Source organism: Bos indicus, chromosome 1 (assembly GCF_029378745.1).
Source record: "Bos indicus isolate NIAB-ARS_2022 breed Sahiwal x Tharparkar chromosome 1, NIAB-ARS_B.indTharparkar_mat_pri_1.0, whole genome shotgun sequence".
Lineage (NCBI taxonomy): Eukaryota > Metazoa > Chordata > Mammalia > Artiodactyla > Bovidae > Bos > Bos indicus.
Window position 1 is genome coordinate 129,781,335 of NC_091760.1, and position 16,451 is coordinate 129,797,785.

General features: G+C 46.1%; 1 protein-coding gene across 1 annotated transcript in view; it reads left to right on the forward strand.

Moving 5' to 3' along the window:
* Positions 1-12,527: 12,527 nt before the first annotated feature.
* Positions 12,528-16,451, forward strand: part of LOC109559781 (uncharacterized) — a 169,806-nt gene continuing 165,882 nt past the window's right edge. The window contains 1 exon segment of the mRNA XM_070794115.1: positions 12,528-12,765. The gene's annotated coding sequence lies outside the window, so the exon portion shown is untranslated.

Below are 16,451 nucleotides of genomic sequence, written 5' to 3' on the forward strand. Positions count from 1 at the left end.
ACGACTCTGAATGTAAGCATTAGTGTTGACTCTGAAAAGCTTTTGGAGTGCTCCAGACTCTAAGGGACCAATGGAGGTCAGGGCTTGGCTGAGAAAGAAAAGTGGAAAGGGCAATATGGTTTGACTGCAAGGATATGAATCATGGAGGGCAGCATGGAGGAGGAGGGATATTTTATCTGAGTCTTAAAGAGTGAGCTCCCTAAGGACACAGGTACAAACCAGGACCCATGGCCTGTTCTGCACTCGTGTGTTTATAAATTAGAATAAGAACAAGGCATCAGCAACAGAAACTGACTCTGGATGATGTAAAGGATTTGCTTGGAGGCCATGGGAGAACAAAGAAGCAGGCAGGAGGCAGATAGAAACCTGGCAGCTCTGGGGCCTTATGTGGCAGGAGCTCTTCAACAGCTCCTCCAGGGCACTGCTGTGAAAATAGGAGAATGCCATTTTAGTGTCTTGGTTTGTCCACTCAGTATTCAGTTTCCAGGGAGGGGAAGAGTGTCCTCACTTTAGCTAGGATGTGATCTGATGCCTTGAGTAGTAGGCCTGCCAAGGCAGGATGCACACTCCAAGACGTAAGAAGAGATCCAGGAGAACGTGAGCTCTCAGGGCCAAGAGAGAAGTTTCTACAAATGCAGTGGCGAGCATTATCAATGGCAGCACATAGGGACAGTCAAACGGGGACAAAGATTTACCCACAGGAATCAGTAATCAGCTGATTGCTTACTTTAGTGTGGAGGCAGGGATGAAGCTAGATGCTCTGGGTAGAGGATTCAATGGGAAGAGAGAAGATGCAGACAGACCACGCCACTGAGAAGTTTGAAGAAGAAGAAAAGGCAAGGGATTGGTTGTTTGAGAGGACCCTTGGGTAAGGGTGGATTCTTTTTAGAACAGGAGAGATTTGAGGTTCTTAGATGCTAAGACAAAGGAGCAGAGGAGAGGCAAAGGTGAAAAGATATAAGAGTAGGTTGTACAGTTAGAGCTCAGGGGCAAGAGGATGCTCAAGAGCCTGGGCAGAATGACTGGCCTTTGAACTCTCTTTACCATTGTTCCTCACTGCTCAGAATGTATTATTATAATTATTTTTAATATTTATTTGGCTGAATTGGGTCTTAGGTGCACCATGCAGGATCTTCATTTCAGAGCACGGGCTCAGTAGTTGTGGTGTGTGGTCTTAGTTGACCCCAGGCATGTGGGATCTTAGTTCCCCAGCCAGGGACTGAACCTACATCCCCTGCATTGCAAGACCAATGCTTAACCCCTGGCCCACCAGGGAAGTCCCTCAGAATGTACTATACATCACAGGCTTTTGCTCTCTACTTTCTTAAGAAGATTATTTTAACTTCAAATCTGCCATCAGCTTCTTGAAGGCAGGAATCATGTCTCTGTAAGTAGAACAGGAAAACGAAAAGTGAAAATGAGCATGTTAGTTGCTCAGTCATGTCTGACTTTTTTGTGACTCCATGGACTGTAGGCCATCAGGCTCCATTGTCCATGGAATTCTCCAGGCAAGAATACTGGAGTGGGTTGCCATGTCCTTCTTTACAGGGATCTTCCTGACCCAGGGATTGAACCCAGATCTCCTGCATTGCAGGCAGATTCTTTACCACTGAGTCACCAGGGAAAGGTGCTGTATAAAACGGATGGAGAGACCAGAGTTCTAGGACCAATCTGTATTATCAGATTGTGAAAGCTGTGTGTTTCTGACACCTGACTCTAGGGGCCTGGCCAAATAGGTTTTTAATTTTCTTACAAAATAAGAAGTCTGTAGGCAGGCAGTTCAGAGTTGGTACAGCAGCCCCATGGTATATTTGGTATATCAGACTCCTTCTATTCATCTGCTCAGGCAGAGGATAAATAGCCTTAGCAAGTACTTTAGAGCGGGGGTCCCCAACCCCGGAGCAGAAAACCAGTACCAGTCCATGGCCTGTTAGGAACTGGGCTGCACAGCAGGAGGTGAGAGGCAGGTGATCGAGTGAAGCTTCATCTGCCGTTCCCCATCACTACCCATCTTGGCCTCCAGGCCCACATTCTAAGACAGAAGGAAGGAGGAGGTGAGGACTCCTGTGTTTGAAAAGAAAAACCTTCCTAATAATCCCACACGAACTCTTGCTTGCTCCTCATGGTCTTCTCTAGCTGCACAGTAGTCTCATGCTTTAAATTAAACAGTTGTTTCATTGTATCCTGATTGCCCTGCATCCCTGGCTTCCTTCCAGCAGCAACTTTGGGGGGTCCTTTGGGGATTTGCCTCTCTCCCCCACGAGGCTTAGCAGTAAATTCAGGCGGCTTCCTTTCAATAACCAAGGTTGAAGGGCTTTGCCAACACCTACCCCAGGACAGCCAGGGGATCGTGTCCTAATCTTGTCAAATGTAAGGGGCCCTCCTGGGACCTGGGCTCTTGCATGAGTGAAATAAAGACAGAAGTGGCTAAAGCTTAATCATCTATCCCGGCAGTGACATCCTCCCCAGACCATGTTTGCTAAGAGATTATTCCCAGGGTTTTCACTTTCTAGGCTTTCAGAACTTCTTTCTTTCTGCCTGCCCCTTTCTAAGTCTGGATTTTCAACCTTCCCATAAATTATGAAGGTCCAATCCTACCAATAAATTCCCAGTCTGAGCAGAGACTTTTCCATTGCTTATAACAACAATAACAAAAAAATTCTGACAATACTCCAACCCCATCTCCGACAAGCTATGCATAAACCTGCAAAAAACATCTAACTTCTTCAGGTCCTCTCTCCTTATCGAAAAACAATGGTTTATTACTAGCATACTTTCCAATGTGAACGATGCATTACGACTTTGACCTCTTTCAGAAGGCCTGCCATGTACAAAGTGAGCCTGGATCAACAGTACTGTCTGGATTACAGTTTTAACAACAGGGTTAGAATATAAAAGCTCCATCAGTAAGATGCTGCTACTGGAACATTTCTTGGACAATTAAGCCCAGGTAGAGGCTCACCAAAACCACTCGACTGCTGGTAACACCAGTGTATAATATTTTCATTAGCAAACAGTCACTGTTCAGTGTTATCTTGCCATGATGTCAAGGCCTCACCTACCAATTCTATATTTTCAACTGTTCTCTATTCCAAATCCACTTCATCGCACCACTATAAAACCTATTTTTTAGGGAATCTTTGTCTTCACCTTAAAGTCCTTTCTGCAGCAGACACGCCTCTGCCTTACAAAATACAGAATCTGCCTTACCTTTAGAATACAGAGCAGAGTAGTCCATACCTTCAAATAAAAAGTACTTTGTAGGAACAGCAAAGTAGCCCCAGTTTGGCCTTAAGTTCTAGAAAAAACTCATTACTTAGCTGCATTTAATAATCCATGAAACATTTCTATTAACTTTTGTGTGTGAATCATGTGCCGCAAAATGGGTTAAAAAAAAAAAGTGGGAAGCAGAAATAAAAGATATGCAGAAAATAAAAATAAGTGAGATCGTAAATATTTGATTAACGCCTCAGTTTTCAGATAAGCAGTTACCGTTTGGGGCCCTCATATGCCAACAGAAGCCACAAAACGCCATTCTAAATTATTAAAATGACCAGGGGAAAGTTTTCTTACTATGTTTGAATGAGTACATATCCCTTCAAACTAACCTCTGCTTAAATACTAACACAGATATTGGTCAAATGTAAAAGAGTCAAAGTTCTAAGCATAACATTCACCTGTAATTATGAAGTAGATTATATAATGCATCTCACCACTTCATTTTATTTCACTTTTTCTCTCTCTCTGCTCTCACGATCCTTCCCAACTTAAGAGGAATCCAATCTGGGTGAGTTGAAAGTCTGCATTCTAGGATATTTTTTAATTGTATGCTTACTGATTTTGTTTCTATTTTTCATAAGTTCAATGCATTCATTCATTCAACAAATATTTCTTGATTACCTACTAGGGGCCAGGCACTGCTCTAAGTGTGGGGATAGGGAGCTCCCTGGAGGTCTTTTCTCCTTTGCTTTTCACTTCTCTTCTTTTCACAGCTATTTGTAAGGCCTCCCCAGACAGCCATTTTGCTTTTTTGCATTTCTTTTCCATGAGGATGGTCTTGATCCCTGTCTCCTGTACAATATCATGAACCTCCATCCTTAGCTCATCAGGCACTCTATCTATGAGATCTAGTCCCTTAAATCTATTTCTCATTTCCACTGTATAATCATAAGGGATTTGATTTAGGTCATACCTGAATGGTCTAGTGGTTTTCCCTACTTTCTTCAATTTAAGTCTGAATTTGGCAATAAGGAGTTCATGATCTGAGCCACAGTCAGCTCCCAGTCTTGTTTTTGCTGACTGTATAGAGCTTCTCCATCTTTGCAAAGAATATAATCAATCTGATTTCGGTGTTGACCATCTGGTGATGTCCATGTGTAGAGTCTTCTCTTATGTTGCTGAAAGAGGGTGTTTGCTATGACCAGTGCGTTCTCTTGGCAAAACTCTATTAGCCTTTGCCCTGCTTCATTCCATATTCCAAGGCCAAATTTGCCTGTTACTCCAGGTGTTTCTTGACTTCCTACTTTTGCATTCCAGTCCCCTATAACGAAAAGGACATCTTTTTGGGGTGTTAGTTCTAAAAGGTCTTGTAGGTCTTCATAGAACCGTTCAAATTCAGCTGCTTCAGCATTACTGGTTGGGGCATAGACTTGGATTACTGTGATATTGAATGGTTTGCCTTGGAAACGAACAGAGATCATTCTGTCATTTTTGAGATTGCATCCAAGTACTGCATTTCGGACTCCTTTGTTGACCATGATGGCTACTCCATTTCTTCTAAGGGATTTCTGCCCACAGTAGATATAATGGTCATCTAGTTATATTCACCCATTCCAGTCCATTTTAGTTCTCTGACTCCTAGAATGTCGATGTTCACTCTTGCCATCTCCTGTTTGACCACTTCCAATTTGCCTTGATTCATGGACCTAACATTCCAGATTCCTATGCAGTATCGCTCTTTACAGCATTGGACCTTGCGTCTATCACCAGTCACATCCACAACTGGGTATTGTTTTTGCTTTGGCTCCATCCCTTCATTCTTTCTGGAGTTATTTCTCCATTAATCTCCAGTAGCATATTGGGCACCTACTGACCTGGGGAGTTTCTCTTTCAGTATCCTATCATTTTGCCTTTTCATACTGTTCATGGGGTTCTCAAGGCAAGAATACTGAAGTGGTTTGCCATTCCCTTCTCCAGTGGACCACATTCTGTCACATTCTGTCAGACCTCTCCACCATGACCCATCCGTCTTGGGTGGCCCCACACGGCATGGCTTAGTTTCATTGAGTTAGACAAGGCTTTTCAACTGTGGTGTTGGAGAAGACTCCTGAGAATTCCTTGAACTACAAGGAGATCCAACCAGTCAATTCTAAAGGAGATCAGATCTGGGTGTTCTCTGGAAGGAATGATGCTAAAGCTGAAACTCCAATACTTTGGCCGCCTCATATGAAGAGTTGACTCATTGGAAAAGGCCCTGATGTTGGGAGGGATTGGAGGCAGGAGGAGAAGGGGACGACAGAGGATGAGAAGCCTGGATGGCCTCACCGACTCAATGGACATGAGTTAGAGTGAACTCCGGGAGTTGGTAATGGACAGGGAGGCCTGGGGTGCTGCAATTCATGGAGTTGCAAAGAGTCGGACACGACTGAGTGACTGAACTGAACTGAACTGAACTGGAGATCTAATGGTTAGGACTCCACACTTTTGCTGCAGGGGGCATGGGTTCAATCCCTGGTTGCGAACTAAGATCCCACAAGCTGCTCAGTGTGGCTAAAAGTAAATAAAAAAAAAAATAATAATAAGGGTGGGGATATATCAAGGAACAAGATATATAAAGACAGAGTCCTTTGGGGACCTTACATTTAAGCAAGGGAGACTAATAATAAAGAAATACATATTCTGGGTCTATGGTGGTCCAGAGGCTCCCAATACAGGGTGTCCGGGTTCAATCCTTGGTCAGGGAACAAGATCCCACACAACACACTAAGTGTTTGAATGCTGCATTAAGACCTATTGCAGACCTTTTTTTTTTTTTTTAAAGAAATACATATTCCAATGACAGATGGTAAGTGCTATGAATGGGGTGGTACTTGGGAGTGTTCATTGTTTATGTCTCAGGTAGGTGGTCTGTTCAAAAGCTAATCAAGTGGATAAATTACCTTGGGACCAGGGGGAGTATACCATTTCAGCCAGTGAGAACAGCAGTTCAGTATCTCTGGGGTGCAAACAGGCCTAGGGTGTTCAAGAAACAGCAGCAAATTCAAGGAGCCTAGGGGTGAGGAGTGGTCACTGTCAGGAGATGATGGCATGGAGAGTTCATCAGGGCAGATCTTGTGAGGGCCTTGGAGGCCATTGGGGAGAACTTGCTGTTTTATGCTAATTGTGGTGGGAGCCACTGAGGACTTCTGAGTTGGGGAGTGCTGTGTCCTGATTCTGCGGAGAAGGCAATGGCACCTCACTCCAGTACTTTTGCCTGGAAAATCCCATGGACAGAGGAGCCTGGTGGGCTGCAGTCCATGGGGTCGCTAGAGTCGGACACGACTGAGCGACTTCACTTTCACTTTTCACTTTCATGCATTGGAGAAGGAAATGGCAACCCACTTCAGTGTTCTTGCCTGGAGAATCCCAGGGACAGGGAAGCCTGGTGGGCTGCCGTCTATGGGGTCGCACAGAGTCGGACACGACTGAAGCAACTTAGCAGCAGCAGCAGCAGTGTCCTGATTCGTATTTCAAAAGGATCAGTTTAACTCAATAGTAACTATGACCAATGGAGCCAGGTTGATGAAATGGTACCTTCTAGTGGAAGCCTGTTGCAATCAGCCATGTAAGAAAGAATCAGCATAGGCATCATCTGTTCATTACCTATAAGAAAATATCCACCTTTTAATTAATTAATTAACTTATTTATTTTTGGCTGCACCTGGGTCTTCATTGCTGCACATAAGTTTTCTCTAGTTGTGGCAAACAGAGGCTACTCTTCCTTGTGGTACACAGGCTTCTCATTGCAGGGGCTTCTCTTGCTGCCAAGCAAAGAATCTAGGCTCACAGTCTTCAGTAGCTGTGGCATATGGTCTCAGTTGTTGCAGCTCAGGGGCTCTAGAGCACAGGCTCAGTAGCTGTGGTGCACGGGCTTAGTTGCTCTAGGGCATGTGGAATCTTTCTGGATCAGGGATGGAATCTGTATCCCCTGTGTTGACAGATGGATTCTTAAACACTAGACCACAGGAAAGTCCAATATCCACCTTCCAAAGTCCTTAAATGGATTGAAAAAGTTGTCCCATTTGATTATTTTAAAAGTCCACCAATCTCCTTTTTTACGTTTTACTTTCAGCAGCCAAAGCTTGCACTTTCTGAGAGCTTAGCAGCCAAGGTTATGGGTTCATCCCACCACAGAGGCTGACTCAGCTTGCAGCACCATCAAGGTCCTGTCTAAAAGCAAGTTTTCCAGAATGTTCATAGGTCACACCTGTAGGCCCGAGATGATATGCAGAAAGTGCTTCATCAGGTGACAGAAGGAAGCTTCAGAGTAGATAGAGCTTGATCTCATCTGGTTACCACATGGTACATGCCTAGAAGTATCTGTAAAATGTTCAGAATAAGCCACCCTGTCAGCTCCAGTGTTTTCCTTTTAGTGACCTCTCTTCTTCACTCTTTCTTAGGTGGGATAATTCTGAGCCAGATTATTTACATATTCTTTGCTTTCTAGAGTTTTCCTACAGGACCAAAATCCAATTATATGTAGCTGGCTTAAAATGCATCCCAAATAAATTTACTTATTGGCTTCCCAAAGAAAGCACTTGCACTTGAATCCCTGTCTCAGGATCTGCTTCTAAGGGACCCAAACTGAGATGCCCTCTGTGTAAAACCCTCCCCCATCCTGAGGTGGCTTTACCTGGCCACATCCGTTACTCATAAAGGCAGAGAGGATTCAGGAGAAATGAAATTTACCCATAAAGGAGCGATAAAAAAAATTACCCTGTTATATCGGTGATTCATTAGCCCTTTGTGCCCTGAAGCAAAGGGCCTGACCCTATCTAGATAGTCCCTGATTTAGAGTATTAGGAGCTAACTCTCCAGAATGGACGTCTTAACCACTGCTCCTCGCCCCTCCTTGACCTGGGTTAAGTGAAGCAGGGCTATTGTGTAAGGTTCTTACCTCCTACGCTAGAAGACACTACCTCACACCCAGACACACCTAGGCACTACCTCACACCCAGTTGTTCAGTCTCTCAGCTGTGTCTGACTCTGAGACCCCATGGACTGGTAGCACGCCAGGCTTCCCTGTCCTTCACCAGCTCCCAGAGCTTGCTCAAACTCATGTCCATTGAGTTGGTGATGCCATCCAACCATCTCATCCTCTGTCATCCCCTTCTCCTCCTGCCTTCAATCTTTCCCAGCATCAGGGTCTTTCCCATTGAGTCAGTTTTTCGCATCAGGTGGCCAAAGTAATGGAGCTTCAGCTTCAGCATCAGTCCTTCCAATGAATATTCAGGATTGATTTCCTTTAGGATTGACTGGTTTGATCTCCTTGAAAGGCAATGGCTAAAGAATGTTCAAATAATCACACAGTTGCACTCATTTCACATGCTAGCAGAATAATGCTCAAAATTCTCCAAGTGAAGCTTCAACAGTACATGAATCGAGAATTTTCAGATGCTCAAGCTGGATTTAGAAAAGACAGAGGAACCTGATATCAAATTGCCAACATCCATTGGATCACATAAAAAGCAAGAGAATTCCAGAAAAACATCTACTTCTGCTTCAATGACTAAACCAAAGCCTTTGACTTTGTGGATCACAACAAACTGTGGAAAATTCTTCAAGAGCTGGGAATACCAGACCACCTTACCTGCCTCCTGAGAAATCAGTATGCAGGTCAAAAAGCAACAGTAAGAACCAGACATGGAACAACAGACTGGTTCCAAATTGGGAAAGGAGTACATCAAGGTTGTATATTGTCATCCTGCTTCTTCAACTTATATGCAGAGTGCTGCTGCTGCTGCTGCTGCTGCTGTTGCTGCTGCTGCTGCTGCTAAGTCGCTTCAGTCATGTCCAGCTCTGTGCGACCTCATAGATGGAAGCCCACCAGACTCCCCCATCCCTGGGATTCTCTAGGCAAGAACACTGGAGTGGGTTGCCATTTCCTTCTCCAATGCACGAAAGTGAAAAGTGAAAGGGAAGTCACTCAGTCGTGTCCAACTCTTAGGATCCCATGAATTGCAACCTACCAGGCTCCTCCATCCATGGGATTTTCCAGGCAACAGTACTGTACATCATGAGAATTGCCGGGCTGGATGAAGCACAAGCTGGAATCAAGATTGCTGGGAGAAATATCAATAACCTCAGATATGCAAATGACACCACCCTTATGGCAGAAAGTGAAGAACTAAAGAGCCTCTTGATGAAAGTGAAAGAGGAGAGTGAAAAAGCTGGCTTAAAACTCAGCATTCGAAAAATCAAGATTATGGCATCTGGTCCCATCACTTCAGGGCAAATAAATGGGGCAACAGTGGAAACAGTGTCACACTTTATTTTTTTTGGGTTCCAAAATCACTGCAGATGGTGACTATAGCCATGAAATTAAAAGACGCTTGCTCCTTGGAGGAAAAGCAATGACCAACCTAGACAACATATTAAAAAGCAGAGACATTACTTTGACAACAAAAGTCTGTATAGTCAAATCTATGGTTTTTCCAGTATTCATGTATGGATGTGAGAGTTGAACCATAAAGAAAGCTGAACACTGAAGTACTGATTCTTTTGAACTGTGGTGTTGGAGAAGACTCTTGAGAGTCTTGGACTGCAAGGAGATCAAACCAGTCAATCCTAAAGGAAATCGGTCCTAAATATTCATTGGAAGGACTGATGCTGAATCTTCAATACTTATGCTTCTTCTTGAACCAAGGCTTAATCTTCATTACCCCAGAGAAATAAGCATTCCTTGCAAGGATAGGTCATTGCCCATCCCCTCTTTGGCATTCTGTGTCAAGCCTCTTCTTCCTTGAGTCAGGGCCCTGACTTAAAATGATATAGCCCTTGATTTTAACTCAACCTATATTTCCAACATGCTACACACAGATTTTAAGTCCCTAACCTTTCTCACAACCTTCCCACTTTGCTGGGAGATAAACCATGTTATCAATAAGAGAACAGCCAAAGATCATTATACTCTAATTTCTTTAAGATCTCAGAGTGGGAATGGTCTTTATGGTACAAAATCCAGAAGCAATAATACGAAAAGGTCAATAAACTTGACAAATATTTAAAATTTCTGAGTTGCTTAAAAAAAAAAAAAAAAAAAGGAGGGGTTTTAAAAAAGGGAAAAAAAATCTTCATGCATATTACATGGGCTTCCCAGGTGGCGAAGAGGTAAAGAATCTGCCTGCCAATGCAGGAGACACAAGAGATGTGGGTTCAATCCCTGGATTGGGAAGATCCCCTGGAATAGGAAATGGCAACCCACTCCAGCATTATTGCCTGGAAAATTCCATGGACAGAGGAGCCTGGTGGGCTACAGTCCCTGGGATTGCAAAGAGTTAGACATGATTGAGCACACAGACAAAATGCATATACATATGAAACCACTTCAGTTCAGTTCTGTTCAGTCGCTTAGTCGTGTCCAGCTCTTTGCGACCCCATGAATCGCAGCACGCCAGGCCTTCCTGTCCATCACCATCTTCCGGAGTTCACTCAAACTCACGTCCATTGAGTCAGTGATGCCATCCAGCCATCTCATCCTCTGTCATCCCCTTTTCCTCTTGCCCCCAATCCCTCCCAGCATCAGAGTCTTTTCCAATGAGTCAACACTTCACATGAGGTGGCCAAAGTACTGGAATTTCATCTTCAGCATCATTCCTTCCAAAGAACACCCAGGGCTGATCTCCTTTAGAATGGACTGGTTGGATCTCCTTACAGTCCAAGAGACTCTCAAGAGTCTTCTCCAACACCACAGTTCAAAAGCATCAATTCTTCGGCGCTCAGCTTTCTTCACAGTCCAACTCTCACATCCACACATGACCACTGGAAAAACCACAGCCTTGACTAGACAGACGCCTTTCCCTCTGATTTCAGAGAAGGATCCTAAGGTTTGGAGAGGTAAAGAGATTTTGCTCAAGGTTAGCTTGTTGAGGCACATTTCACACCCTAAGGGAGTCACTCCTGATTCTAGGAACATGGATGAGGAAGAAGAGAGAGAAGGGGACATGAGAGGCAGAGCAGAGGAAGGGGAAGGGCTGAACTCCCAGGAGAGAAGGGGTGTCAGGGAGGGCGTGGACACTGGCTCTTCAGTCTGAGTAAGAAGACGTGGACTAAGCCTATCACCTGTCACCTGTACACTTATTGTGTGCTAGCCGTGTGCCCTGTGCTATTTCAAGAGGGACAAGTACAGGCCCTCCTAAAAGTAGGGACAGTATGCCACTCCAGCCAGTCTCGTGGGAGCAGTGTGAGGATCAGGTGACCAGGCAGGGGGACCCAGAGCCAGCTTTACAAAACACTCTGTACTAAGAACCTGTCATGGATGCTAGGAAGGGCTGGGAATGAGGTGTGCGGCAGTCATAAAACCTTGACATCATCCTCGATGTCTCTTTCTTGCACACTTCAGTTCACTCCATTAGGAAATCCTATCGGCAGAAACTGATGCATCTTGACCTTCACTTCTTCTGTAAGGACTGGGGGTTATGGAGGGTTCTGGGTGAGCAGAGGAGGCCAGGCCGCACTGGGGAAGCAAATTCAGGAAATAAATTGCCTACAAAGATCTCAGAGAACACGGATCTGAATTTCCAAGGCCCCAGCATTTTGTTGTGATTGCTTTCCCCATTCTAAATAAATTTTCATTCACAAGCCTTGATCCTGTAGGGCTTTCTGTAACAGTCCTCTTTTCTCCCCTCCCCCTACAACTATATAAGCCCCAGAAAACTTTCATCCACTCCTGGTTTAAGGTCTCAGAGCTCACCAAGGCAGGACTTGAGAACAGAGGTGTAAATTTGTCATGAAGGTGGGGGCAGAGCTGCAGTAAAGAGTAAATCCTCATCTAACATGGCAGAAAGTCAATAGATAAATCAAGAAACCGCTATGTAAGCTTATTTTTTAGCGACATGGGGGCAACCACTAGAACTCAACAAAGGAAGTGATATAAAGGACCGCGTGGAGGGCGCAAGGGAGAGGACACTTGCTTTCATACTAAGAACACGTAAGTAGGTAATTTTATTTTGTAAAAACGTTCATGCATTACTTTGATATATTTAAAATTTTGATCTTTAAAAAAAGAAAGTAAAAAATAAAAATAAGAAATAAAACGGAATGCAAAACAAAAATAAAATGCAAACGCACACACAATAACAGTGAATGGGGGCAGGGGTGGGAGAGTGGGGCGAGTGAGCGTGGTTTCTAGGGAGGGGGCGGGGCATGGGAACCCGGTCTCCTTTAGGGCCCGCCCCCAGTGAGGAAGCAGGGCGCCGGCGGTTTCTCTCTGACTCCGCCCACCTCGGAGAACCGGAGTAGCGCAAGGTCAAGTTCTCCTTAGACCCTCCCTCTTACCCCCAGCGCGGGGGCGGGGCCGGCAGGTCCCGGGCTGACCCCGCCACACCCCCCCCTCCCGCCCCCGCCCGGAAAGGACGTTTCATGCGCAGGTCTGGCGCGGTCCTCGCCGGGCTTTCGGTGCAGGGCTGTTCGCGGGCGAGGAGCCCCGGTTCGGCGCCTCCGGGCCCCTAGTTCCTTGGAGTCCCCGGAGGCTCGCCGAGTGCCTCTGCGGAGCCCCGCAACGCGCAGGTAAGCGCAGCCATCGCCGGGCCTGTTCAGCCCCCGTTTTCCCCGGCTGGCGGCCGCCGACACCTGGCCGGCGCCGGAGCGACAGGTGGAGGCGGGGCGCGGTGCCCGGTAGCCCATCCGGGTCGAGTGGACACTAAAGCGCCTCCTCTCTACCTCTGGCGCCGCCCATTCTAGCCACAGCATTATCAACCTAACCCCAGCAGCCCTGTGGCTCAAACCCGAGCCTACCTTCAGCACTCGTGCACTCAACAAATACAAATAAGGTTTCACCCAACACTGCATGCCGTTGCGCTCCGTGCTGGCGGTATAGTGCGGGCCAACGAACGTGGTGCCCGCCCCCGTGGAGTTTGCAGTCTGGTGGGAGAGACCCACAGCAAATAGATAATCGCCACACGCTAGTGTAAAAGTTGAAACTGAAAGATCGATGAAGATAGTACGTGCAGAGTGCTGGGAGAGTAGGTAGCGGGTGGTCCCTATCTATAAAGAATACCAGGAGCTCACTCTTCAGTATGAATGTAAGGGTTCCAAAGCGGAGAACCACAGAGCAAGCACACTTATTGGGAGGGACTGTGGCTTCTTTGAGAAAAGGAAGGTCTGGGGGCCTGGCCCACTGAGAGCTGGAAGAAAAGCAAGTTCCTTAACTTCCTCCTCTGTAAAATGGGACTGTTCCTCCCCATTAGCGATTGAGACGTTGCATGTAAGTAATTTAGAGGTATTCAAACGTGCAGCAAGTGAGGTAAAGGTGAAGATGTTTAGATTGGGCAGGGCATTGATCTGGGCTGAACGCAGTGTGCTGCTTACAGGCAAACTCACTTCCCCTCTCCTGGAGTCCTGTCTCCTTGTCTGAGTAGAATCTCTCAAACAGCTTCTTCTCTGAAATGATGACCAATTTAGTCACTCACTATTTAACTGATGCCCACTCCCCACTGGTCCTGCCCTCCTGGAGCCCACGTTGGGTGAGTCAGGTGAAGTATACTGACAGTCCCAGCCTGGTGAGCGTGGTGCTCTGGGAGCAGAGCCTGACCCTCTGGCCTTGCCAGGGAAAGCCGTTCTGCTCCCAACCAGGGCCGGGTATGCATTTCCCAGAAAGCCTCGGTTGCCGCTGCCAGCTCAGCGAGCCCCCTGAGAACACAAGGCTCATACTCCTGAGCTGAGCGTTGACTTTACTATTTTCATTGGTGGCATTACCGCTTCAGGAGACAGCAACCCTGCTGGTCCCTTGCTGGACCCTCAGGGATTTAGGAGCACGTTGAGGGCTTCAGAAGACACCTGGCTGCTGACTGCTTGGTATACTTTATTGTCTTGGATGATGCCAATTCCTTCTTTGGCTCTGTTTATAGTGTTGGTGTTGACTGAGGATTTGCCCCATGAAAACAGGCCAGGAAGCCCAGAGAGTGGCTAACACAGTTGAGAGAGAAGTCTGGCGTGGTTTGTGAATAGGGATTAAAAGAAACAACAACAGAAGGTTGCTCGAGGAAAGGGGAGGAGAGGGCCAGCTTTGGGCAGCCACTATGTTTCCCCTCACAGACTGTAGCAATACCACTTGTGGAGAGCAAAAAGGGAGTGCTGGGTTAGGCAGTCACAGACCTGGGTTCAGATTGTTACTGCCTAGCTCTGTGTCTGGCCCTGGGCAGGTCACTTATTGTCTGATTGTGGGAGCTGAAGACAGCATTTGATATCTAGTTGGCTCCGAAGAAATGTAACCTTCCTCCCTCTTCCCCTAAATAAACTAAAAGAGCGGTAGTAATAGTGCTTACTTCAGAGCATTATTATGGGGATTTAATGTACATAAAATACATAGGTCAGAGTCTGACATGTAGAAGTTACTGCTGCCATTGCAATTGTTATTCTTTATTCTGGGTAAAAATTGATAAAACGAGATGGGAGGTTGGTTCTGAGGAACTGTGAGGGGTGATTAGTGGAGAAGTTGGGTTATCTATTGCAGTGGTTTTACCGGAAAGCATCAGCCCTGGCAGCAGAAAGGGGTGTTCTGTGTGATAAAGGGCCTTTTGAGCAGCCAGGCTGTCAGAAGACTCAAGCCAAAGAAAAGAGCAAAAGCATGGGGGTGGGGGTGGGGGTGGGGGTGGGGTAGTACAGTTGAAAGAGACCTAATGTTGTCTTGTTTGGGTTGTCTCTAGCCCACAGCTGGATGTGGGTCCCCCGTGAGGGGCTGCCCCTGCTCCTTGCTGGCCCCTGCCCTCCTATGGATATGGTAATTGCCTGAGACTGGTTGGTCCAGGAGCTGTGGAATCCGATTCTGTAAGCCCTGTACCCAGCAGAGTACTGGGGACATAATGAATGAATGAATGAATGAATGAAGAAACCTAAACCTGCAGGGCAAATTTCCCAGTGTATTTAAGTGTGCTGTTAAAAGAAAGGAGTATGAAGATAGGGAGAGATAGCTACTGTTTTTAGGCCCTTGCTAAGGGCCGTTTTCATGTATGTTGCAACTTAGTGGTGAACACTGCAGCTTTGGAGTCAGATGAAATTGCTGGTGTGATCTCACACGCATCGCAGAAGCTCTTCAAAGTGCACTTTTGTATCTGTAACGTGGGACTCATTGTCCCTTATTCACAGGACATTCAGTAATGCTTGTATATAAGTATGTGGTTTGCTGTCCTCGGCACACAGGCTTCCCAGGAGATGCAAGAGACATGGGTTTGATCCTTGGGTTGGGAGGATCCACACACACACACCTGCACACATCCTCATCATGCAGCATGAGGTATCAGAAGTACTCAGTCAATAATAGCTGCAGTTATTATTATTATCTTGATAACTGCAGGTAATATTATTATTATCTTGATAATTCTCCCAGTGATCTCCACTGTGAAGGCAAAGAGAAGGCCACAGACACAGATGGGTGGCATTGATTCTAAGCTCAGTCCCGTCTGGAAGCAGAGGCTCTGTGCAGTCTGGGCAGACACTAACCAGACAGCTTTATGTGCATTTCATTCATTACTTAAAGCTCTTGACTATGTGAAATCTTAAAAGGAAAAAGAATTGCAAAATGATAATTTATGTGCCTTTCAAGTTCAGGTATTTTATCATCGAGATAAATCTTCCATGCATCTATGTTAAACCACTTTGGGCTGTCGAAGCTTTTAAATAAAGTGGCTCGTCCTGACCAGTGTCTGTCTTTGCTCGTTTATCATAGTTCCCTGATAGACAGACAGATCCCATTTTGCAGGGCAGGCCTCAGGACAGCAACTCCTGCCCCACTGTTTTAGACATGCAGTTCTGCATGGTGTGTTTAACAACCACAGTGGACTCATGATCCCTTCATCACTGTCTCACTCACGTACTCATAGACCCACAGCACCAATCTTGGAACGAGGAATAGAAGGGCATTCTGTGGTCAGTGTGAACCTGGGGAAGTCAGCTCCAGGGGAATCTCAGGTTCCCAGTGATGGGTTTGGGGATGAAAATGCCTTGGATGAAAATGGCAGTGTCTTCTAGAAGTCAGGGCTGTCTGCCCTTCCCATCCAGAAGTCCCATCTCTGGGCCTGACCTCCCGCTGGGTAAAGGTCTGATCTGCATCTCTGTGCCTCCCTGCTGCCCCTGCCTCTGGCCAGAGCTTCCCTGAAAGCCAGAACCCCTGCAGCACATGCAGGAGCACAACTTGCTTAAGGAAGCCTTTCTGAATCGACCCTGTATTCCCGTGGCCCCAGTGGGCATCTTTGATG